Genomic DNA, 24,918 nt, shown 5'->3' on the forward strand with positions numbered 1-24,918 from the left:
GCACACGCACACACACACACACACACACACACACACACACACACACACACACACACACACACACACACACACACACACACACACACACACACACACACACACACACACACACACACACACACACACACACACCGACAGGTGGCGGAGGAAACCATGCAAGGCACCAACCTGCACATCAGGAGTAATTAGGAGATCAGCGTCTTGCTCAAGGACACTTTGACGGGATCGAACTGGGAACCTCGAGCATCCGGCCACTCTACACCTGAGAGTGGACACACACACATGAGCACGCACACACACATGCATCGCTAATATTAATGCAGTATAGCGTACGTTGTTCCAAGGCCTGTATGTATACTCTGTGTGTGCGCAAAACCTGTGGTATATAGGATATAGTGGTAGGATAAATGCATGCAGAGGAGCTTCTATAATGGCATACTGAGATTCAACATGGAACACTTTATTAGCATTTCAATGAAACATTGATTGGAATTTGATTTGTCGTACGCGCTCGGGAGACAAAACATACCATACCGTATACATAATGGAAAAAATAAATCTAAATTAATAAATCTACTTGGTGGTGACTGCATGGTGCATTAAAAAGATTTCAGTTAATGGTTTGAACAGATGCTGACTTATGGGCCCTCACAGCCTTGGGCAGTGAGGGCCCGCCTATCGCTCAACATGGCCGCAGTGTGAGTGAACTCAATCTGCTAATCTCTCCAGTTCTTATTTTGAAGCTCTGATTAACCTGATCCATATATGTTTTGCATTGTGATATCCTGAGCAAGTCGACAGCTAAATAAGATCCATGCCAGCGTGGTTCCCAAACTGTTTAGCCTCCAATTCATTAACATTGCCAGCCGGCTTGGAAGTGACTGTTGTGGAAGTGATTATTCATGGACAGTCACATTATAGTTTAGTTGCATGATGTTCTTAAAGGACCACTTCACCACTTTTCAACCTATCTTCATATAATGGTCCTCACTAATAATCACGATAAAATGGCATGATTTTTTTCTACTCAGTCTGTGTCTCATAGGAGGGTTGTGGGCAGTTTAGAAACCGTCTTCCAGTGACATCATCATTAGGCAGATTATTTTTTAAACAAGATTTTTTTACAAAAATGTTTAGATTTTCATTATCGTGAGAACGATGGCTTCCATTTTCGCATTGCAACTTTTCAGGACTAGAAAGCCTGCAGTTTTTATTAGCTTGTATTCCCCATCGATGACGTCACTGGAAGACGGTTTCTGAACTGCCCACAGCCCTCCTATGAGACACAGACCGAGTAGAAAACAATTGCGCCATTTTTTCATGATTATTAGTGAGGACCTATTATATGAAGAAAGTGGTGAAGTGGTCCTTTAACATCCTCTGTATTTCCCAGTTATAATGTTTGAAGGATTTCTGTTAACGTGCACTTACAATTTACAATTTAGGCATTTAGCAGAGGCTCTTAATCCAGAGTGATTTACAGTAAGCAAGAACAAACACTTCAATTCACTTCACTTAACGTGTCTCTCCTCTGCAGTGAGTCCTCTGTTGATTGGGAGGAAGGTGAAAAGCACTGTAAAAGGAGGGGTGTATGTTCTTGTGTTTATCACATTTCGTCTCTATATCAATAGTCTGTAATATAGACTCTATATCAATATTGCTGCCTAACATATGTCATTTAAAATGGTTTGTAAACCTTGTAATTGTGTTAGACATGTATTTTTTTGGCCTGTCTTCTGTTTTTCTATTTCATTTTCTATTAGTTTTGTTTTGGGCCTCACTTTGAATACAACCGTTTGTTGGTTTCTGGAATATAAACACCAAAACTGTATTCTTGGACTGCAGCCTTAGCCAATAGCCATCGTATACCCTGTACACCTGCAGCACTCACAGTTCTATGACTCTGAAAGACATCCATTTTTCTAGTCAAAGGTATCTTCCTATCTCGCCCCAAAACACTCTTAGAAGTATTGCTTTGTGAACGACACGTGGAATGGGACGTTATTCTGCAGGCTACGGAGACAGACACCTTTGGTTGAGAGACCGTTGAGAGAGCTTTAAAAAATAAAGTGCAAAGCTTTAAACTAAATTTGAAACTTTACTGGTAACCGGTGCACTTGTACCAGCGTGGGGGCAAAATGTTCTTGTTTCTTTGTTCCAGTAATGAGCCTAGCCGCTCATGTCACTGGCTAGTGGCTACCTATGACAGAGTCAACCCCCGTATTCCTAACATCACCACTGTCATCGCAGTGGCCTCAAGCTCCTCATTATTTTTTCTTTTTTTTCTCCAAAATAACCAGAAAGGTTCCTGCAAATGCTCCCCATAGCTTTTATGTCTAAAGATAAACCGAGTGTTATGAAGAAAATGTCAAGCGAACCCAGCGACCTAAAGAATTAAACGGGGGAGGTAATCAGAAAAGAAAGAAACAACCTGATTATTCCTTCCTGCTAAAGGTCACCCGTGACACAATATATCAAAAGAAAGAAAGTTGAATTGTACATCAACATCAGGTGAATCAGGTGAACGGAGCTGTGAAATTTGCCTGAAGATACAATCGAATTGAAAAAGGCTGAGCTGGCTACTCGTTTTACGCCATGAAGAGAGAAAAAAAACTTTTATTTGATTTGTATTATGTTTTTTGTTTTTTGTATTTTCAAAGTTGTTCTGGTGTGGACGTACGTATACTTATGCCATGTACAGTGTTGTCACGGTGGATGGATGCATTATTTTGTGTATGCATAACAGAATGCAATGTCTCCATCAGTCTGATTGTTGGGTGTGCATTCATTTCATTTTATACCACAGGTGGCTGCCCAGTTGGGTCGTATATAGGCGGCAAATGCAATGCAGAGTGATTGCTTCTTATTGTTCTTGAGAGCTACATACAGTTTGTGTGCATGGGTGTGTGTGCGCGCGAGTGACGTGCGTGCGGTAGATTTGTTTCTTCTGGGCCACCTAACAATGGTGTTCGCCGATAGACGCTCTACATTGTGCATTAGTGCGGCGCATACTTCCACTTCAGACGGCAGAGGCAATTTGGTCTTGTGGACACACACACATCCATCATTTCCAAGGAAATTGCATGAGTGAGGCAATATACTGTACCGTTCTATCAGAACTTTAAAGGCCTGCATGGGTGGATAAAGTGGCTTATGAGAGCGCTAATGGCGTTTCATCCCGGCATCTCTGCTCGTGGCCCCCGTGGCAGTGCAGCGAAAGATGCGCAGATTCCAGGAATGCAGCAACAATTCTCCCTTTTTGCCCCAAGAAGCAAATTATTGCAATTATGTTTCTTTCTCACCCACAATCTATTTCATGTATTTACTGTACGTCCATAATTGAGGAATCCTTTTGTGTTCTCAATTAGTTTTCTTTCTTCCGCTTTTCTCCAGCTGACGTTCACTCTTAATTGCTAAAGATTCAGAGAAAATGTTACATCATTCACAACAACGGGGGCTCTCGGCCTGTCAATCTTCTATAGCCTACAATACTGAGACATGAGAAGAGGCTTACAAATAATTACTGCACGAAGAAAACCAACAATCCTTTCCTGCCTCTGTAGAACACACGTTCCTCTGAGGGAGTAATTACAGTGAGTATGGACATGGAACAACTATTATAGGATTAATAATGCATTCTGGAATGTTTGCTTCAATACACACAGTACGGTGTACTGTACGCCAGGGGTTCCCAAAGTGGGGTCCGGGGACCCTTAGGGGACCGGGGACCTCGAGGGAGTTCTAGGGGGTCCCCAGCTAAATGATAGTTTGGAACCAAATGGACCCTTATGGGTCTGTAACTCAGAGAGTGTACAAACACTCTGAGTTAAATCAATTGTTTTTACAATATAAATTGGGGGTCCCAGAGATAGAAATGCCATGAAACGGGTTGAGAATCACTGCTATTACAGTACTTGAGTTGAGTAGATGTAGGCAGATGTAAGCAGTTACTTTACACCAAATGTGAAATAGCGTGATGTTGATATGAAATTGTTGTCCAACTGTTCAAATATTGATGTGATTCAGATAGTGGGCTTCTCCCATCTGTGGGATATGGATAGTGTGTTTTCCTCCCAGGGGCAGCAGGTAATGTAGGCTATATAGGGAAGGCAAATCCTTTCCTATAATTTATACTGCTGGCAATTGTATACATGGAAGATATGCCTGGATTATGGCGTGCATGCGTGCGTGCGTGCGTGCGTGCGTTCCAGCCACCTATAGTGACAATCAGATCATTACAGATGTGGACTACATGAAATCCAGAACCATGGACAGCACTGTTTATTGTGTATATGCGGGGACAGACAGACAGACAGACAGACAGACAGACAGACAGACAGACAGACAGACAGACAGACAGACATTTTGAAACAGTTGTTGTTTCTTTAGCCTGGGGGGGGCGGGGTTCTGAACTTCTGACTGCTGCGTGAGTGAGTGAAACAGAAAATGGCAATATCTGTCTTTACTTTGTGTGATCCAGGCTATATACTGTAGGGTCAAGCTTATTGAATGGTGTGGTTGTTAGTGCTTTCTGGGGCATTCATATAATTTAATTTAGTCTTTTACATAATGTCCGCCTTGAACACACACACTATATCCTCAACCAAAAAAAAAATGTTCAGAGGCACACGCTGCGGCTATAATGTTTAAGCTAGAATGAGAATATTGTCCATGGCCGGAGTTGGCCGTTGAGTCAAGTTTTCCTATACAGCCATGACACCAGGACCACAGGGACGACTCCCAACCAGCTTAATAAATAAACAAACTGTCTGCTGCTGAGATTTTTTATATATATTGTCTGCTGCGCGCGCGCACGCACGCACGCACGCACGCATGCGCATGCGCACACACACACACACACACACACACACACACACACACACACACACACACACACACACACACACACACACACACACACACACACACACACACACACACACACACACACACACACACACACACACACACACACTCCACATCAAATACAGATTTAGATGATACCATGTTGGGCAAAGTAATGTACTGGCTTGTGTCCCAGTATATAGCATTGGCCCACAGGTCGCTCCTCCTGATCCAAAGCCATCTAGAGGCTCTCTCTCTGCCGCCTCCATTATGGATTTGATGGCTTTCCTTTTTTGCAGCCCCCTGTGATGCAGAGTAGTGTGAACACCTTAAAGTGAGTCAGCCAGCAAAGCCTCTAGTCTATACGTCCCACTTCACTGGGCTCGCAGCGTGCCTTCCAGAGCCTCTTCTTTGGCATTGCTCCACCAGCTCCTGGTACTTTAACCGCTTCCACTCGCTCGCATCCATATGCCAGGGGTGCCCATCCTCTAGGGGTGCCCATCCTCTAGGGGTGCCCATCCTCTATGCCAGGGGTGCCCATCCTCTAGGGGTGCCCATCCTCTATGCCAGGGGTGCCCATCCTCTAGGGGTGCCCATCCTCTATGCCAGGGGGTGCCCATCCTCTAGGGGTGCCCATCCTCTATGCCAGGGGTGCCCATCCTCTAGGGGTGCCCATCCTCTATGCCAGGGGTGCCCATCCTCTAGGGGTGCCCATCCTCTATGCCAGGGGTGCCCATCCTCTAGGGGTGCCCATCCTCTATGCCAGGGGTGCCCATCCTCTAGGGGTGCCCATCCTCTATGCCAGGGGGTGCCCATCCTCTAGGGGTGCCCATCCTCTATGCCAGGGGTGCCCATCCTCTAGGGGTGCCCATCCTCTATGCCAGGGGTGCCCATCCTCTAGGGGTGCCCATCCTCTATGCCAGGGGTGCCCATCCTCTAGGGGTGCCCATCCTCTATGCCAGGGGTGCCCATCCTCTAGGGGTGCCCATCCTCTATGCCAGGGGGTGCCCATCCTCTAGGGGTGCCCATCCTCTATGCCAGGGGTGCCCATCCTCTAGGGGTGCCCATCCTCTATGCCAGGGGTGCCCATCCTCTAGGGGTGCCCATCCTCTATGCCAGGGGTGCCCATCCTCTAGGGGTGCCCATCCTCTATGCCAGGGGTGCCCATCCTCTAGGGGTGCCCATCCTCTATGCCAGGGGGTGCCCATCCTCTAGGGGTGCCCATCCTCTATGCCAGGGGTGCCCATCCTCTAGGGGTGCCCATCCTCTATGCCAGGGGTGCCCATCCTCTAGGGGTGCCCATCCTCTATGCCAGGGGGTGCCCATCCTCTATGCCAGGGGGTGCCCATCCTCTATGCCAGGGGGTGCCCATCCTCTATGCCAGGGGGTGCCCATCCTCTATGCCAGGGGGTGCCCATCCTCTATGCCAGGGGGTGCCCATCCTCTATGCCAGGGGGTGCCCATCCTCTATGCCAGGGGGTGCCCATCCTCTATGCCAGGGGGTGCCCATCCTCTATGCCAGGAGGTGCCCATCCTCTATGCCAGGGGGTGCCCATCCTCTATGCCAGGGGGTGCCCATCCTCTATGCCAGGGGGTGCCCATCGTCTATGCCAGGGGGTGCCCACACTTTTTAGACTTGAGAGCTATACTTTCAATAATGACCAGCTCAACCAGATCTATACCCACCAAAATAATAATTGTCCCATTGCTGAAAATAGTTACATGTTATTAGACAAATGCACTAGGGAAATAGGAAATAGAGTGGGTAAATGGCATTGGTAGGGGGGTTTTTTTGTACATGAAATTGAAATACTGATGATGGTGCATGCAAAACACTCTTGAAAACAAAGTATTGCATTGTGAGTTTGAACTTCCCATTTTGACGTCAATCAAGTGAAGTCACCTTAATTCAAGTGGCAGATGATTAATTTATTTAAATGATATACTGTATGTTTAGGGGCATGTGATACCTGCACAGCCTGTGTGAGCTATACTTTGGGCACCCCTGCTCTATGCGATCCTCCCAGGGAACTGTCAGTTCTATCAGTATTCAGTATAGCACCTGCCTTGAAGATAGTGACGAAAGCACAATGTCTGGCCTCAAAGAAGTTGCTGTGACATCCAACGTAGATCCCAGTCCAACGCTGAGGTGAGTATAGGCCGGCTGCTATGGTTATTTATTATATTATATAATATAATAAGTATACTACGTTACTGAACATATAATGTGACTATAGTGACTGGTGGCTGGTTGCGCTGGTCTGCTGGGACCATGGATTCACAGGCAGAAAAACACCATAGTTGTTGGCGACAAACGACACCCTTCTGACAGAGAATAAATTAGGCATGATTCTCTCTGCCCTCAGTTTCCTTTGCCCTACAGTGAACCAGCACTTTCAAATTACGCATGTCATTATATCCGGAAAACCTCCAATAATAATGTGTTTGTTTTAACTGTGTCCCACACACAGTTTATTAGAGATTTAGGTCATTATGAGAGACAGATATTATACCGTAGTAGTTAGTTAGTCAGGGACTTCACTTTCTGATGGTAGTCCTCATTGATATGTGATTTCTAGGATTAATATACTTACAGATTTATGTGTACATACTACGTGGTGCTCTTAGCAGTACATGATGGTTAATCCATGACTGCAAATAAAAACATGTGAAAGATCTGTTTACCAAACCTTTTAGCTCAAGACCCAAAAGAGACAGTTTGCCGTCCCAAACTAGTGAAAACAGCAGTCACAGCGGTCACTTCGCTCCACGTTGTGACCTTGTAGATCGGCTATTTTCAAAACTTTATATTTTTGTATTCATGGGATTTCTTAGATTTGTTTGTTTGTTTTAAAATGAATAATCTTTTTCTTTTCTTTTGTAAAGATCATTTGATATTTTTTGTATTTTTATGAAGGAAAAGAAAATGCTATTTTTACTCTAGTCGGGACTCGGGACCCATACAAATTGGTCCGTGACCCACAAAGGTGGGTCCCGTCGACACACTGATTGGGAAACAGTGGAATAGATGATAGTTCGTCATTGTGTTTAAAATTATTTTCACTTTTACACACAAATCAACTAGAAGGCAATCAATCCAGCACATGAGAAGCCTCTCCACTGTCCCAGATGGGATGCATGCATGGGGCAGTGGGGAATACATTCACCCCACAGACAGCGGTGCAGTGTACTCACAAGGGTACAACTCTAGTAGGATACTGTAGACAGCGGTGCAGTGTACTCACAAGGGTACAACTCTAGTAGCATAGCCTTCTGTTAGGGGGCCTGTCCCCACCCCTCCTCCCCCCATGGGAGGAAGTGGCAGACATATGGACCCCGATATTAGATGCACATGTGTAAACACACATGCAAATTTAGCACAATGCGTACAGTAGCCTATATGTGTGCATACATAATACAAATGTACACACATGCATGCAGACATTATGCGTACATACACATGTGTGCACGCACGCACACACGTTGTGAATACATACAGCACATGCGTGCAAACACACATGCACACACACACACACACACACACACACACACACACACACACACACACACACACACACACACACACACACACACACACACACACACACACACACACACACACACACACACTCACACACACACACTTCAACCTTGGTTAACCTCAGTGAGCAGCAGCAAACGACCTGACAATGGGGGCCACAATTTCTCATCTCTCTCTCTGCGTGAAGACATTTAGCACTCATTAGAATGCACACAATAGGGCCACGCATGCACGCGTGCACACAGTACACGCACTGACACGTGCACAGCCACAGGGAGGTGCACACATACACACACAACGCACTATAAACCCGTTAGTTCTCCCATTCTTCCCGGGTTGGCAGCACACGGAGCTCAAACCCCAGGTTGGGCTATAATCCCTCATGGAGCTCAACTCTACCAGCGCAGCTTCTCTCCTAACCCATTTCGTGCGGGAACCCCTTTTGGTGTTTTTAAGCATTCTGTTCTACTTTAGCTTATATTGAAAAATAGCAGATCTACAAGCTCATAGTCTGCTATTTTTGAAAGTTTGTGAAAATGTGGCGCAAATCTTTGAATATATATTCTTTCAGAGCGAATGTTTTTAACTCAAATCCTTGCTTTTGGGAGGTCCCTGGAACTATACATATTTTCAGATGGAGGTCGGTGGCCAAATACATATATTTTTGAGAGTCCTCGACATGAAATTGTTTGAGAACCACTGATGGTTTTTCAGAAAACAGTTCTGAATGGGCTAAAATCCTATTGGGCCACAAATACCCAGAGTGCAACTCTACATAACAACTGGGGGTTTTGGTTGGCACAGAGCAGAGCAGAGCAGCAGGCGGTATATACCCCTAGCTGCTGCCACTGTCCCAGAGGAGAGGACATGCAGGGAGAGACGCTTTCTATAAACACTGTTTCCACGCATTGTACGGTCCCCAAGGAGAAAGAGGGGGAGCATTTGAATTAAAAAAAGAAAAAGCATAACCACATAAGAGGAGTGACACTGAGGAAAAATAATTGCTTAGAATTCTTGTGTCCTGTCGCATCTCATTCTCCAACTTTCCACAGAAGTCCACAGCTGGACATAAGTTACTCATAGATAGGACATCTATATAGGCTACCGTTTATGTTCTAAACTTCACCTCTGGTCTTTGACACACAAGGCTAATGTTACTGCTGTGTGCCTCCGATAGATATGCAGCAGGACGGTGAGTTTCCTGTCCTGTCCTGTGGGGACCCTGTTAGCAACCCCTTGAGGACCCCAGCTGGGGTCGGGACATCTGTGAGTTTGACAGACACAGCACGTGAATCTATACACTGGGGTTTAAACTGCACAACAACACACATGTCTGAACAAGAGTTCAACTTAGAATGGCAGCCATAGTGGAGCAGCCAATAAAGTATACAGTAGGTCTCTGCTAATCATTATACGGTAACACTTCCTGTGACACATTTAGGAAGCGTAATAACAAAGCATTACAATTTGCTTGCAACACTGAATAAGGACGATTTTGTTGCATATTATGTGTGCCGTGTGTTTTATTTCAGCTGTTTTGTAGTGGGGGGGGGGGTTGCAGCCTGCCAGAGGCTATGACGGTGCCCACTTTAATGATGGTGCCCACATCAGACGTCCACCCAATGCACATTCATTATTAATTTCCTCATTAGCACCACAGAAAGCCTGTTCAGGAACGTCACGCAATAGCACTAAACAAGTGTAACACACACACACACACACACACACACACACACACACACACACACACACACACACACACACACACACACACACACACTTCCATGTAATTACAATTGCCAGCAGTATAAATTAAGAACTACACCGACGAGTCCTAACAACAACACAACAAACAGGCAAGAAGAGTGATGCAACCATGGATACACAGTATATAAGAATGGCTAGATGGCTCACCCGCAGCGCTGGCCAATGGAGAGTGACGTCGCTCCGATTTTCAAACGGTTTGGTTTGTTATAAACGTCAGAGACGTCCGCATACTTATATGCTTTTATATGACGTTCAAAAAATAAAATTAGGCAGATAAGCTCTGAGCGAGTTAGGAGTATTTAACTAGTTAACTAGTTAACTAGTTGTGTCTTAGTAAAGTTGTTTTGCTTGTTTTACCTTGTAATGCGATTTTGAGTATAGACAGACAGACAACACGGTTATTGGTTATTTTGGCCAATACATTTGGTGTATAGATGGAAGCGGTCAAAGTACTGTTCTCTGAGGGGGGATTCACACTATGGCCCCGGATGCGCACTTGGGACCACTTGGCAGATGTTGTGGTAGTGTTAATGCTGCGTACCATTCCTGGGAGCAGATGACTCAGCCGTTCCCAAGTCAAGTCAAGTCAATTTTATTTCTAGAGCACATTTAAAACAACCAAGGTTGACCAAAGTGCTGGACAGCATAAAAAACAAACGTATACAGTAGGCAAAATGCACAAGAAGATACAGTAAAAAAAAAATCACGAGTAAAATAAAATAAGTACAGAACAAGACAAGTGGGGAGGGGCACGTGGTGTTAAAAGGCCAGGGAAAACATGTGTGTTTTTAGACGAGCAGCTTTCACAACTAGCGGCAGGGCGTTCCAAAGTCTGGGTGCAGCGACCGAGAACGCCCGGTCGCCTTTTGTTTTCAGGTGAGTGGGAGGGATCTTCAGGACCATCTGGTCTGCTGATCTGAGTGCCCTAGTGGAGTCAGGGGGAGTGATGAGGGCAGATATATAGGGAGGTGCCAGACCATGAAGGGCTTTAAAAACAAACATTACAATTTCTGAATTGTACGGGCAGCCAGTGAAGGGAAACTAGGACGGGGGTGATGTGTTCTTGTCTACGGGTGCCGGTCAAAAGTCTAGCTGCAGAGTTTTGGACGAGTTGTAGTCTGGAGAGAGATGACGAGGCGCCTGAGTAGAGTGAGTTGTGGTTCCCAGGACAACATCGGGACCGATTGAAGTGTACTCGGATACAGATCGATGCAATGTGAAAGCATTGAATACAATTGAATGAAGTGTACTCGGGTACGGAAGAATCAAGGCCAAATTGTGAATCATGGCCAGCGGTGACCATGCAGGCAACCGTATTAGGGAACAGTTTGACAGTGTGAATCTCCCCTAAGACTACAGAGTGTCTCTGAGCGTATTGTGTCTGCGTGTTTAATAATCATTTAACTAAATAATAACTACATTTAGATTGAAACAGTATTTGGGATGTAAAAGGTTTCACCCAAAAATGAATATTGAGTGAGTGAGTGAGTGAGTGAGTGAGTGAGTGAGTGAGTGAGTGAGTGAGTGAGTGAGTGAGTGAGTGCGTGCGTGCGTGCGTGCGTGAGTGCGTGCGTGCGAGGGAGATGAACATGAAAGACACGCGTGCTATTCGAGGCAGTGATGCGTTACCCCTTTTGAGTTGGCATTAAGTGTTTGATGTAGTAATTCATCCATGTTACAGTGAGTGTACAGTATACCCCCAAGGCCTTGAGAGCTTTACAGTACAGCACACGCATATGAGAACCGCCTCCAAATTGAGGTGGACTTTTGACATGTCCAAGGTTTGGTGGATGTGTGCACACGTCTCTGGCAATGCGGGCAGAGGTTAATGAGAACTGTCGGGTGGGGGCCGTGTCAGAAGGCTGTGCGGTGGGAGAGTAGATACGTGGAGTTTGTTTTGTATTAATCATCTAAAACTGCAAAGCAACTAGTAACTAAATCTGCCAAAAAAGGGGAGGAGTAAAAAGCACACGATTTACATTTGAGATGCAGTAAAGTATAGAAGTATGTTGAGGTATTTGTACTTTACTCGAGTACTTTCAATTTCCAATACTTTTACTTCTACTCCACTACATCTCAGAGGCAAATATTGTACTTTTACTACACTACATTTATTTAAAAACGTGTTACTATAGTTACTTTGAATATTTTGATTGTTATTAAAACAAATATGCATTACCCACTTCAGCCCAATATACATTTTGACCATTTGAAAATCTACAAGATCTACAAGCTGTGATCCTGCTTGTCGATCCTGCTATTTTCAAAATATATTTATACATTTGAAAACTTGAAATTGGACATTCTGCGTAACGAGTATACTTTCTACTTTTGGTACTTTAAGTACATTTTCATGCCAATACTTTCATCATTTTACTCAAGCACATTTTTTTATTCCGGACTTTTACTTGTAATGGAGTATAGATAGTTCTACATTGCAGTATTGTTACTTCTGCTTTTTTCCCACCACTGGTTGCATTGGGGTCTCTGTAGCCTTTGACGCTGATGGACCCCGTCAGCCGTCCAAGACACCTTTGCACCAACAGCCAGGAGAGAGTCTAGTTACACTGATTGGTGTGGACGTATCAGCCTGCTAGCTCTCCTTTCCCACCATGCATCATGGCTAATATGTCAACGGACATAAAGAGAGGGGCGAGGGATGGAGGGGAAGAGTTTGACAGTAGAATACATCTTATACTGTAGGTTATCTAACACCTAACAGGGCACTTAAAGGGGTTAGTTCAGATTTTTGGAAATACTTGCCATTAATATAGTGGTTGCAAAGGATGTACTCTGCAGGCCAAAGGGTAGCGGATTCGAATGCCATCAATGCATTGAAAGGGACAAAACCACAACCGTCTCCAGCGCGAACCGTTATATTGTGACGTTTGAGAAATTCAGTATAGGCTGCATTCTGTGTGGATCACAGCTATACTACTTTTTTTTTTAATATTTTTTATCCCACGATTTGTGCAACTTTTCTTTCACCCACTGTAAATTATCTAATGCAATCCTGGGCGCTGCACTTCAGACGTCATGCTAACTTCATGCTTCCTTCTATGCATGAGGAGTCCAAGCTGCTTCTTTTCACCTGTTCCCATCCCCTCCATCAGGCGCCCGGGCTGGCCATGCAGGGGGGGAGGGGGGGTAGTTTAGAGACCAGGATTCCTGTTTTTTGTGAGGGTATACCTACCCTATAGGGGACACGGGGAGAACATGCAAACTCCACACAGAAAGGCCCTTTCGCCAGCTAGTACTGCCCAAACCCAAACAACACCAATGGGTCGCCACAAGTTTGGTTGCAAGTAAACACATGTAGACGCATGTAGTTCAAGGTTCTTAGACAAAGGGCCCGCATCAAGCATAGCCCTTATGTCCGTGTCGCCGCAGTGCAGCGCTAGAAGCCTAGAAACCTCTTTCATTGCATCGAGGCAAGCAAAGTTGAGAGCAACCATTGCATTGAACCAATTTAATCACTTAGGCCGACATGCGCCACCATGCGCCGACGTGCAACAGGACATATCATGCCGCTGGGACGAACACTAAAACCTAAAACCGTTTTGTTGCGTCTCGACCCATTGGTGTGGTTGGTAATTGGGCTTTAGACAGTGGTGACCCGCGTTGTCCGACATTACAAACCCTAACTGAAATCACAAAATCTAACCCCTACCTCAGTCTTAACCGGCCACGTAAGTCCCCTAACCTCATATCAGTATTAATCATTAAGCATATATATCAGTTTTTACCAGCCACGACACATGTTGTCAACTGACTATGTGTACCGCACAGAATGCAGCCTACTGAGATCTCCTATAGGTCAGTAGACTATGTGTTCCGCACAGAATGCAGCCTACTGAGATCTGACTATGTGTACCGCACAGAATGCAGCCTACTGAGATCTGACTATGTGTACCGCACAGAATGCAGCCTACTGAGATCTGACTATGTGTACCGCACAGAATGCAGCCTACTGAGATCTGACTATGTGTACCGCACAGAATGCAGCCTACTGAGATCTCCTATAGGTCAGTAGACAACTGACTATGTGTACCGCACAGAATGCAGCCTACTGAGATCTCCTATAGGTCAGTAGACAACTGACTATGTGTACCGCACAGAATGCAGCCTACTGAGATCTCCTATAGGTCAGTAGACACGTCTACTGGAGCATTGAATGCTCCCATTTTGTCCATTTTGTCCATTTAATGGCATTTGAAACGGGTGCAAGGGATACACCTTTGTGATCACATGACCCCAAGTTCTAGACCTCCAGTTCTGGGCTAAACAGAAGGGGGGATTTATTTGAATTATTATTTATTATTATTATTACAATTATTATATTATTATTATTATTATTATTATTGTTATTATTATTATTTCCACACAACTACTCTAAGGTATATTGTGTGCTTTTTCCACCACTGCTTAAAATGACCAACTCTCTTGCTCAACACATAAGAGTGACAGGAGGCTCAACAGCAGCACCCGTATTGTCCCATTGTAATGCTTCTCTTTCAACAGAAATTAATTATAATCAAACAAGAAACAAATGGAAAAAATAAATCCAATCCCCCTAATTGGAATTATTTTCCTCATAGTGCTTGCAACCTGTGAGCTGAGTCAACTGGGACCTTGAAGCCTCAATCAAAATGCCAGAAGCATATTGTTTTGTGTTTTGACAGACAAAGGCCAAGTAACTAAGGGTGATGGAGGGATGTCGGAAACACAAATAGACAAAACACATATCCACCTTTTCTATCCTCCGAGCGAGAAATGACCAGGAGGGATGCAGAGGAGCAGCGGGAGATGTGCTGAATTAAATGCAGCATGACAATAGTGTCCTTTTTTATATATATATTTTATTTTTCCTTCCCTGGAAATAAAGATTACAAGATGATTTCCAGTGAGGAAAAAAGCTAAGCGTGTGAAGGCCGCCATGGCAGTCCCTGCAGCTATTATGCAGCGTGTCTGCCGATAATGACAAAAGCAGGTCCTTCTCCATGGAGTGAAGATGGCATTCATTGCAGGCTTTGCTTCTCAACCACAGAGCGAACAATGCCCACCTGGTCCATTTGAATTTCCTGTCTCCACAAATCCTTCAACCCTCGTTTTGTATGATTCATTTTCTTATTTGTACTGTTGACGTCTGCCTGAAACCATGATAAGAATATTACACATTTTTGGGCTATTACCCCGACAGATTTTTGTCCAAACGCAAATCAGTGCACATTATCCCTATGGTCATGTGATCAAGACGGATCTGTCCGATTTTTCATACGTATATTCATCCCGATTGGCTAAGATTGAGTTCTACTACCTGGCCTGACGGAGACCTGTGCTCCGAGGAGCACATTTTCTATGTATTTATATCACAGAGTCAGTATTTTGCAAGAAAACAGTTCATTTGGGGACAAAGGCGAACAAAACAAAGGCGTGCTGGCCTGGGGGGAAGTTCAAACGACCTTAAACACAACTTCTTCCCAGCTTGGGGTATTTCCAGTAATGCTTTAAAGTCTCTGTCTAAAGTGTGCAGCTTTGGAGAGTGAGCATGAGCAAAGACAGTCAGCCCAAGCCAAATTAAACCAGACCTCCCAGGTGTAACCACTTCCATTTGTGGATGAGTAGATGAATTGGCACATGTACAGTATAGCTGCCTTCAATCCGCTGACCAAGGCTGCTGTCCATGGAGCTGAATAGGCTTGTCAGAATTATCACATGGTCGTCTAATCGCAATTATTTGAGATAATCGCGATATTATTTCCAGATAAATCTGTAAATTTGCCATGAAAATGATTCAATCTGGTGCACTTTGAGATCAAAATTAAGAAGCTACTGTAGGTGGGGGCCACATGTGGCCAGTAGCCCATGTAAGGGATAGGGGATGCATAAAAAAAAATAAAAAAAAATCTTCTCCCTGTGATGAGGCCCCCTCAGTGGTTGAGGCCCCAAGCGACCGCTTGGTTCGCCTATGCCTAGAACCGGCCCTCACAACTTCTGCTCTGGTAATTAACGTTCTTTTTGGGAGCTTTTAAAACGGTGTGCAGACTTTCTCCTTCTTCTTCAGTTTATTTTTTTGTTCGAGCTCCCGTTGAATTTACTGGGATGTGCGTGTACCTCCTGAGTCCTGACCACTAAGGTGTTTTGAGCACCTATTAGCTGTTTATGGATGAAGAACACACACACAAACACACACGCACACATGACGCACACACACTTATAAAGTATCATTGTTTCCTATTTAATTGCAGGGCAGCAACATCCTCTATCTTTCTGTGGGTCTCATCTACCTTATTGTTGTGCCAGCCAGCCAGTGGCCATCTGGGGTAACATGCCCTCTCCTCTGTGCTCTATTCAGCTGGCAAGGCGGTGTCCCTGCCCTGCATTTTGCAGTCACTTTCAAAAGACCAGCCACCATGTGGACCAGAATAAATCGAACTGGGTTTTTGACCAAAGACCCCAAAACAGATGTTCCATTGCTAAACTTGGGCTGCATTTCTGATGTGCTGGCAAATTAGTTTGGGAAATCTGTTTCATCATTGGTCCGGATTCTTCATTCACAGTGAAGGAATGTGACAAAAATACCTATTAGAAAATTAGAAAAAGTTATGTTTGTTTGTTTTGTTTCCACCATGCTAATTTGTTTGATAAGATGATGTCATTTTCAATGTTCCCTCTCAGTTTCACATAGTGTAAACCTGAGAGGGAACATTGAGAATGACATCATAGATCAACAAACGATTATGGCCAACCTTTGCTGTTAAAAGATGATAAGAAATTGCTTGACATTTAACTGTAGGCTACAGTACCTTGCTGTTCAAAAGTTGTATGCTAGTATAGTCCTATGGATAACAGGTTAGTAATTCAATCTGTGGAGTATTTTTTGCATATAATCGAGTACACTATTGGACAAAAAGTTAATAACATTCTCGCAATTCCAGCCTTATTGTGTTCGAACGACGCTCTGCCTTGCCAGATGCACCACGGCGGATTCCAACATCTAGACACTACAGTTGTGGACAGGTACTTGTAAGGAGATTGTTTTTTCTTTTCTCCAAACATATTGATATCATTTGCTCAAATTGGAATGGGACAATTAACTTCTGTCAAGAGTATACATTCATTCTAGATCAAATAAATGGCATAGTGACTTTCAAAAGGGTGAAGCAATGTTGTTTCTCCACATCATTTCAACGTGAATGGCAGATAATTATGTTTTAAAATGTAGGCTGAGATAATGAGGCACTGCATACACCGTCCTACACTACATACAAAAACATTTTGAAGACGGGGGCTCTCATTTTTAAGCATTAGGTGCTAGGTGGTCTAAAAAGTAATTCCGCCACGTCGTTCAATGGCAAAGCTATTTCTATTTGGCCTGCCTGCCAGCGGAAGCACATTTCCATCAACCCCCGTCACCCTGCCAAAACTGTGAAGGATATAATTTCCTTTAATTACACACAAAGGAAGCTTTGAGTCGGACCGTTCAGTTTTCGTGTCAGACTAATGACACACTTTGGTGTGCCCTCCCCGCTGAGGTGCCCAGCTGAGTGGCAAGAGTTCAGAAGATCTGCTGGATGCATGATGGATCAGAATTGATCAGTGCCATTGGGGTTAAATGTTTAGTATTTAGTATTATTTACTTATGTATGCATATAAATGATCACCCAGGCATTTGTTGTTGCCCCAGCAAATCCTAGCAAAGGTATACGAGGGAAATGACAAAGGCTGGTTAAATCATTTTGTTCATCCCATATACGCATAGATCTACAAAGACAAAGAAAATTGCATGTAATCAATACTTAACATCAACAGATTGCAATGTCTGTCAATGAGGAAGTGCCTCTCAAAAGAGAGTGTGAGTGAGTGAGTGAGTGAGTGAGTGAGTGAGTGAGTGAGTGAGTGAGTGAGTGAGTGAGTGAGTGCGCACGAGCACGCACGCACGCACGCACGCACACACGCATGTAAAACACAAAAGTTATTTCTATGACCCTGGTAAGGGTAAGTCGACAACATCCACCCAAAACTAAACCCAGAAAACCAAAGCAGAGCTTGGTGTCATATGTGATTGGTGTTTGCCAAGAGATCCTCGACTAATGGAATGGTCTGGCAAGAGGGAACACGATGAGGCAAAAAGAGGGGGGCCTAGTGAAATTTCACAGAGACGTGATTCAATTAGAATGTCCCAACTTTCAACTTTTACCTCATTAAATCCCACATTTTGCTGCTCTACGTCTCCTCGGAGTCATGGAAACATTGCCTCCGTCTACTCATTGGGCAGGGCTTGTGGGAGAACAATAAACACACATTTAAGGGTTCTGAATACAAATGGGAGGCACCGTGCCATGCCAAGCAAGGGCCCGCGTGGGCTAAACACACTTCTAGATCACCTCGGAAATGTCAGTGGAATTTGCATATTAAGTGGAGTCGAATTCTATTATTATTTGGAGGACCTGGTTTGTGCTTTCGATCAAATGGCATGCAGATTCGTGTCCAAATGCATTTTATTTGTCTTTTCTCCAACGCCTCGTGCCAGAGCCCTGCATTCACAGCAGCTGTGTAGTGTCTGTAGCAATGCTTCCTCTTCCAACCAAGAGCATAATGACTAGATAATGGCATTATTGGCGCTAGACGTCAGGAAAAAGTTTTAGCCCCTTGACACAGAATGCAGTCACACATGGTGGTGTATGATTTGTTTTACACTCCAGTGTATAACTGTATACAGTGGTGGAAAGTAACTAAGTTATTTTACTTAAAAGGACACTTCACCCTTTTTGCAAAAAGATATATGTTAATGACGTTTATAAGATTTAGAACAATTTAGAACGCTGCTCGTAGCAGCCAGTTGCAACGACCGGGCCCCTCCTATATCCAGCTTTTACACAGGTGTGAGCTTTTACGTGAAATATAGCAGCATTTTTATTTGTAAATTTTGCCCGCATATAGGTTATTAATGATACCCAAACTTTCAGCAGCTGTCACAGATTCCCCTAGGAAAGTTGGATTTCAGTCTTTGTGAGATGTGTTACTACAGTCTAGACGCCTTTACTATACACAGACACACATTGGTGAAGCATGTATTGGTAAGGAATTTATTCTCTGATTGGACATTTTTCCGACTAGGGATGGAGAAGAGACGACGACGCAGGACTGGGGGGGAAAAAGCAATCCTACGGCAATAAGTGCATCAGTGGGCCCAATAAATAACGGATAGTGGTGTAAGGGAGATGAGGGGGAGGCAGCTAGCAGTATTTAGTCACTTTCCCGACAGCTCCGTGGCTGCAGTGTGCCGTGTTGTTATTTTATGGCTCATTCTTTTTTTTTCGTGCTTTCTCTAAACCCTCTCACCTGCAGAGTGACAATTAAGTGGGTCTGCAGCGGGGCTCCAGACTCAGTGAAAGATTATAGAATGGTGATGAGAGGCGAAGGCAATGCCCCCAGCCAATCCCAACTGAGTCCTGCTGCTGAGTCCCCACATTGATTTGTTTCTGTTCTGCGTGTTCTTTATTTCTTTTATCTTTTTTTTCTCCTTCCCTTCTTTTTTTCCCACCCCGCTGGATGAAAACGGGTCTCTCTCCGGGCTGAATGTATTCGGTGCAAGCCGATGAGGTCATTATTGCACAGGAAATTCATATAGAAACATAATGGGTTTTTTGTTAAGGGAAATCTCAATACTGTGTGTTGCTTGGGGATCATACAGCATGACACATTGTGGGGAAACTTGGTAAGGTGATCGGATAGAATACTGAATGTATTGTAACGCCCCGAGGTTTTCAAGTGCAGGGATGAACATTAGAGCTAGTTCGGTATTCTACTATAGTCTATATAGGTAATAATGGCATTCACAGGGCATGTATTCTGACTATCTATCTATTTTTTATATGAAGTGAGTGAGTGAGTGAGTGAGTGAGTCCTTCGCATATCTCAAGAAACGACCAAACGAACACTTTTCAAAGTTGGTGCGTGTATCCAAAGGAAGTGTGTTGACCGATGTGTAAAGTTGGTCAGATCAGTGTTACTCCAAAATCTATAATCCTACTACAAATGCCCAACGTCTGTCTGTCTGTCTGTCTGTCTGTCTGGACATCGGTATAGTTCAAGCATCTCAAAAACCGTCTGTATAGCTTAAAAAACAACGGGTATAGAGCGTCGCAGTCCCGCCCCCTCGAGAGACCCGGAAAATAAATCCCCGTTCATTGTCCTCATAGACTTTTCAGAAAGTATTTGTTTAAAGATGTTTATGCCGCGGACAAAGCCAACTCTTGTCGTGACGAATCATGACAATAAACACAATGTTTTTGTGTTTATTGTCATGATTAGCAGGCTACTCTGTCAACAGGTACAACAGCTATTGCATAACATGGGTAGTGCATGCATTTCCAACTTCTGTTGTTCCCAAGTTGGGCACCGATATATATAACTAATAATTCTGGAGATTCACTTCACGTAAATTGGACTTTGTACATCATCTCTGTCGGGTGGAAACATCATATATCATAAACTGTTACTTTTCAGGATTCAAATTCAAAAGTAGATCAAATAGACTCAAAACGTTCGAGCTTGTGGATCTTCTTCTGTTGATACTTTTGTGTGATGCTGTACAAGTATGATCAAGTAGGGAAGCGGGTCACAATAACGTTGATTGTGTGCTAAAAGCTTACAATGTCTTCGTTTTAAATGGAGGGCAAATCACTGCAGCAGATCTTTGTTTACGACAATCAATACCGAAAATTGTCCTAAATTCAGTGCACTGTAGTGCCGGGGTCTGTTTTGCCCCACTTCATATAAATATCTCATCCGATTTTGAGCAATAGCGCGCAGAGCGGTGTGCTGATTATAGTTGACCCTAAAAGTAATTGCCATGGCCGCTTGCCAAAACAAAAGCATGCATGGGAATTAATCGAATGCTTTAGAGCAAGGATGAATCAAAATCGTGGGCAGAGGAGATACATCACAAGGAAGCACTGACAAACACATTAAACTGACTGTAATTATCAACAAGGCAGCACACCTGAGTACTTCATGATCTATATGAGGGAACGTGGACTGCCCATAATTCTGACATATAGAGGGTATGTGCATGCTTAAAGTGAATGGCACATCGAGTGGCAAAGCAACATGCAAAGTGAGTTTATCATTGTTTAACATTGTTTAATGCAATCAGATAGGACTTTTCTGTTTGGATGTATGGCCAAGGCCAGAAAGTAGTTTTTTGCCACTCAGTAGGCGTTCCTGCATAACTTCCGGGTTTGATGATGATGTCACACGCATCCCCTCTATAGAGCGCCGCAGTCCCGCCCCCTTTCAGAAAAGCGAGTGGCCCAGGAAGTGGAAGCCCCATGCATTCTCCCATCTGCACTTTTAATATAATTTATTTAAAGACGGTTACGCCGCGGACAAAGCCAATTCGGATCGTGACGAATCATGACAATGAACACAATATTTTGGGCCGATCAAATAATTTATAAGACGAAAAATAAAACAAATAGTGTTGTCTCCTGACTTTCTTTTCTTCTTTCTAATGATTTGATCGTCCCAAAATATTGTGTTCATTGTCATGATTCGTCACGATCCGAATTGGCTTTGTCCGCGGCCAATCCAACCCATTGATGCTGAGTGCCAAGCAGGGAGGCATTGGGTCCCATTTTTACAGTCTTTGGTATAGGACCCGGCCGGCCGGGGATCGAGCCCCGGCCTCCCAGTTTCAGGGCGGACACTCTAACCACAAGGCCACTGTCTGACTACGTGGCTTCACGTGTGGTAGGGTTATTAAGGTTTATTTTTGAGTGGTGCAACCACTCCAAGGAACAGCAATGTCCGTGACATTAACCCACCCATGCACCTATGTTACTGTGAGCACGAGTATGACCAGTAGGGGCGCTTTTGCCAGAAACAGAGAGAGAGACAGTGCAGCACTGTTGCCTGCTAATGAGAGAGAGAGAGAGAGAGAGAGAGAGAGAGAGAGAGGGGTAGGTGGGGGGGGGAGGGGGGGAGAGGGGAGTTGCACCACTCAGTTCACACAGGTGTGATTGTTATTTACCCAGTAGCTGAGCACAAGTGCTCATTTTCAGCAACGCCCTGCACACACACACACACACACACACACACACACACACACACACACACACACACACTGTTGTCTGTTGGCGATTGGGAACATAATTCTCAATCACGTTTAACAGAGATATCATCAAACGCTGGCTATGAAGATGGCTCCAATTAGCATGTCTGATGCAGTTAGCTGTGATTAGTGATCACGACTGACACATTATGCAAATGTACATTGTCAATATTGATATACTGTCCTTCCACGTGGGCTTGCTTAATTCCCTGGGGATAACATGTTGAATGTATTTACAATTATAGTGGTTGCTTAGTGTTCTTAAGCCCAAACCACACCACGGACGCTAAAACCGTTTTGTTGCGTCTCCACCCATTGGTGTGCTTTGGGCGATGTTGGTCTGTCTATCCAACTCTTCAGTCACAACAAGATATCTCAGAAAGTAACTGGCTGAATTATCTTTCCTTTAGCAACACCCATACCAACACTTTAACTTGCACACTTGTTTCAAATCCAGTAGGCAAAAACTGAGTACCGCTGACTTAGCCTTGCGTTGCGATACTAATATACCACTGCGCTGGGCTATCCGCCTCGGGGCATATGCATATGCAATAGGCGTGGGTGAAGTGTGGCTGTGCCAGGCTACCACTGACTACCTTCATGCTTTAACGATTTTGCAGGTGATTTCAGGTGACCACATGACATTGCCTCCAGCCTCCAACCTTTTTACAGATCACACCCGTGTGAAGTGAGGGGCGCCAATATATTAAAGTCTAACTCATGTTGGTTAGGTGAAAACAAACGGTGCCAACACAAACATTAAATTAAATTAACAATAAAGAGATGACTCAATATGATGATTTTCCCTTCATTAGTTAACATAACTATAATTAAAGGCATTTGAAATTACTACTTTTCAGGATTCCAATAAAAACAGCAAAAACAATATTCAGGATTTCAATTAAAATATAGCAAAAATAGCTGATCTACAAGCTCAAAACGTGTTGAAGTGCGACGCCTTTTTTAACTTGTAGATCAGCTATTTTTTATAGCTGATCTACAAGCTCAAAGTCAAAACGCGTTGAAGTGCGACACCTTTTTGAGCTTGTAGAGGCTATTTTTGCTACGACAGTAATATGCAATGTGGCCCTCTGGAGTGAGTGTGGAAATATAGTGGCCCTCTCCATCGTCAAAGTTTCCCACCCCTGATCTACTGTAGGTACAAAGTAGCATGGTGTAAGTTAAGCTGTTCAGACGTGGATAATGTTGGCGCATAGTGAAGGCACAAATGTGATATTCTTTTATTTTTTAACTAATTAAAATTTAGATTAAAAAAAGAAATAAATCGGCCTCGTCTTTACGGGTTAAAATTATGGATTCAGGAAGCTGGAGGAGACGGAAAGGATTTCCTGGAGGAACTGGATCTGCTAGTGCGCGAAGTGAAAGTATGCTATCATCGACGGGAGCAGCATTAATATTGTGATATAATGATGTCAGTCAGGGGACAACAACAGCTCTCTGCTCACGACACGACACATCCAAATTTGATGTGTCCCATTTAATAGGCTCTATGCACACATAATAACTCTTCCTACTTCCGGGCCGCTTCCCTATACTGATAATGTTGTTAGGTGTTCCCGATGATAATAACTGAGGCTCTGCTCCATTTAGTGTGCAGTGGTTCTCAATTTTCTTTTAATTTCAAGGACCCCCATAACTCTGTGAGTGTATACAAATGGACCAAAGTGAGCCTTACGGGTCCATTTGGTTCCATTTGTACACTCTCAGAGTTACACACATACGGGGCCATTTGGAACCCACTGGTGTAGCAGAGTGTTTCCAGTGAGCCAACATGCACAGTATAGCAGCACCCTGACTCCGTTTGACCAGAATCAAACAGAGCCTTCATTAGTATCATTGGTAAAAAAAAAAGTAGAAAAAGGTCTGTGAATCAAGATTAGTAAAACCTCTGCCAGTGTTTGGATGAATTACTAAATTTAATTCCCAGCAGTGATTGTGTAAAGATCGAGACAACACTAAAATAATATTAGACATTGAAGAGGATTCTTGAATGAGACGTGTTGTGGTAAGTATATCAGCTGTATCCATTCTGAAATTTTAAACAACTACAAAGACTGAAAATGTTTTTCTCAAGTCTGGATACACTGGTGTCTCTTCAAGCCACTTTACCCATTAAAACTCATTCACACTGTTTACAGTGGAACATTTCGTCTCCAGTGTGGATACGCTGGTGTTTCTTCAGATTACCTGACTCATTGAAACTCTTTTCACATTGTTTACAGTAGAAAGGTTTTTATCCAGTGTAGAGTTGCTGGTGTGGTGTGTCTGCAGATGAGCTAACTGCTAACTGAGTGAAACTCTTGTCACACTGTTTACAGTGGTATGGTTTCTCTCCAGCCCCACTTATTATACTTTATGCATTATACTCCATCTCCAAATTCAGTACTCCAAATACAGTACTACATCTCCAAATACAGTACTACATCTCCAAATTAAAATCCAGTACTCCATCTCCAAATACAGTACTACATCTCCAAATTCAAATCCAGTACTCCATCTCCAAATACTACATCTCCAAATCCAGTACTCCATCTCCAAATACTACATCTCCAAATACAGTACTACATCTCCAAATACAGTATTCCATCTCCAAATACAGTACTACATCTCCAAATCCAGTACTCCA

The sequence above is a fragment of the Protomyctophum bolini genome, assembly GCF_963924005.1.
Source record: "Protomyctophum bolini genome assembly, chromosome: 21".
Lineage (NCBI taxonomy): Eukaryota > Metazoa > Chordata > Actinopteri > Myctophiformes > Myctophidae > Protomyctophum > Protomyctophum bolini.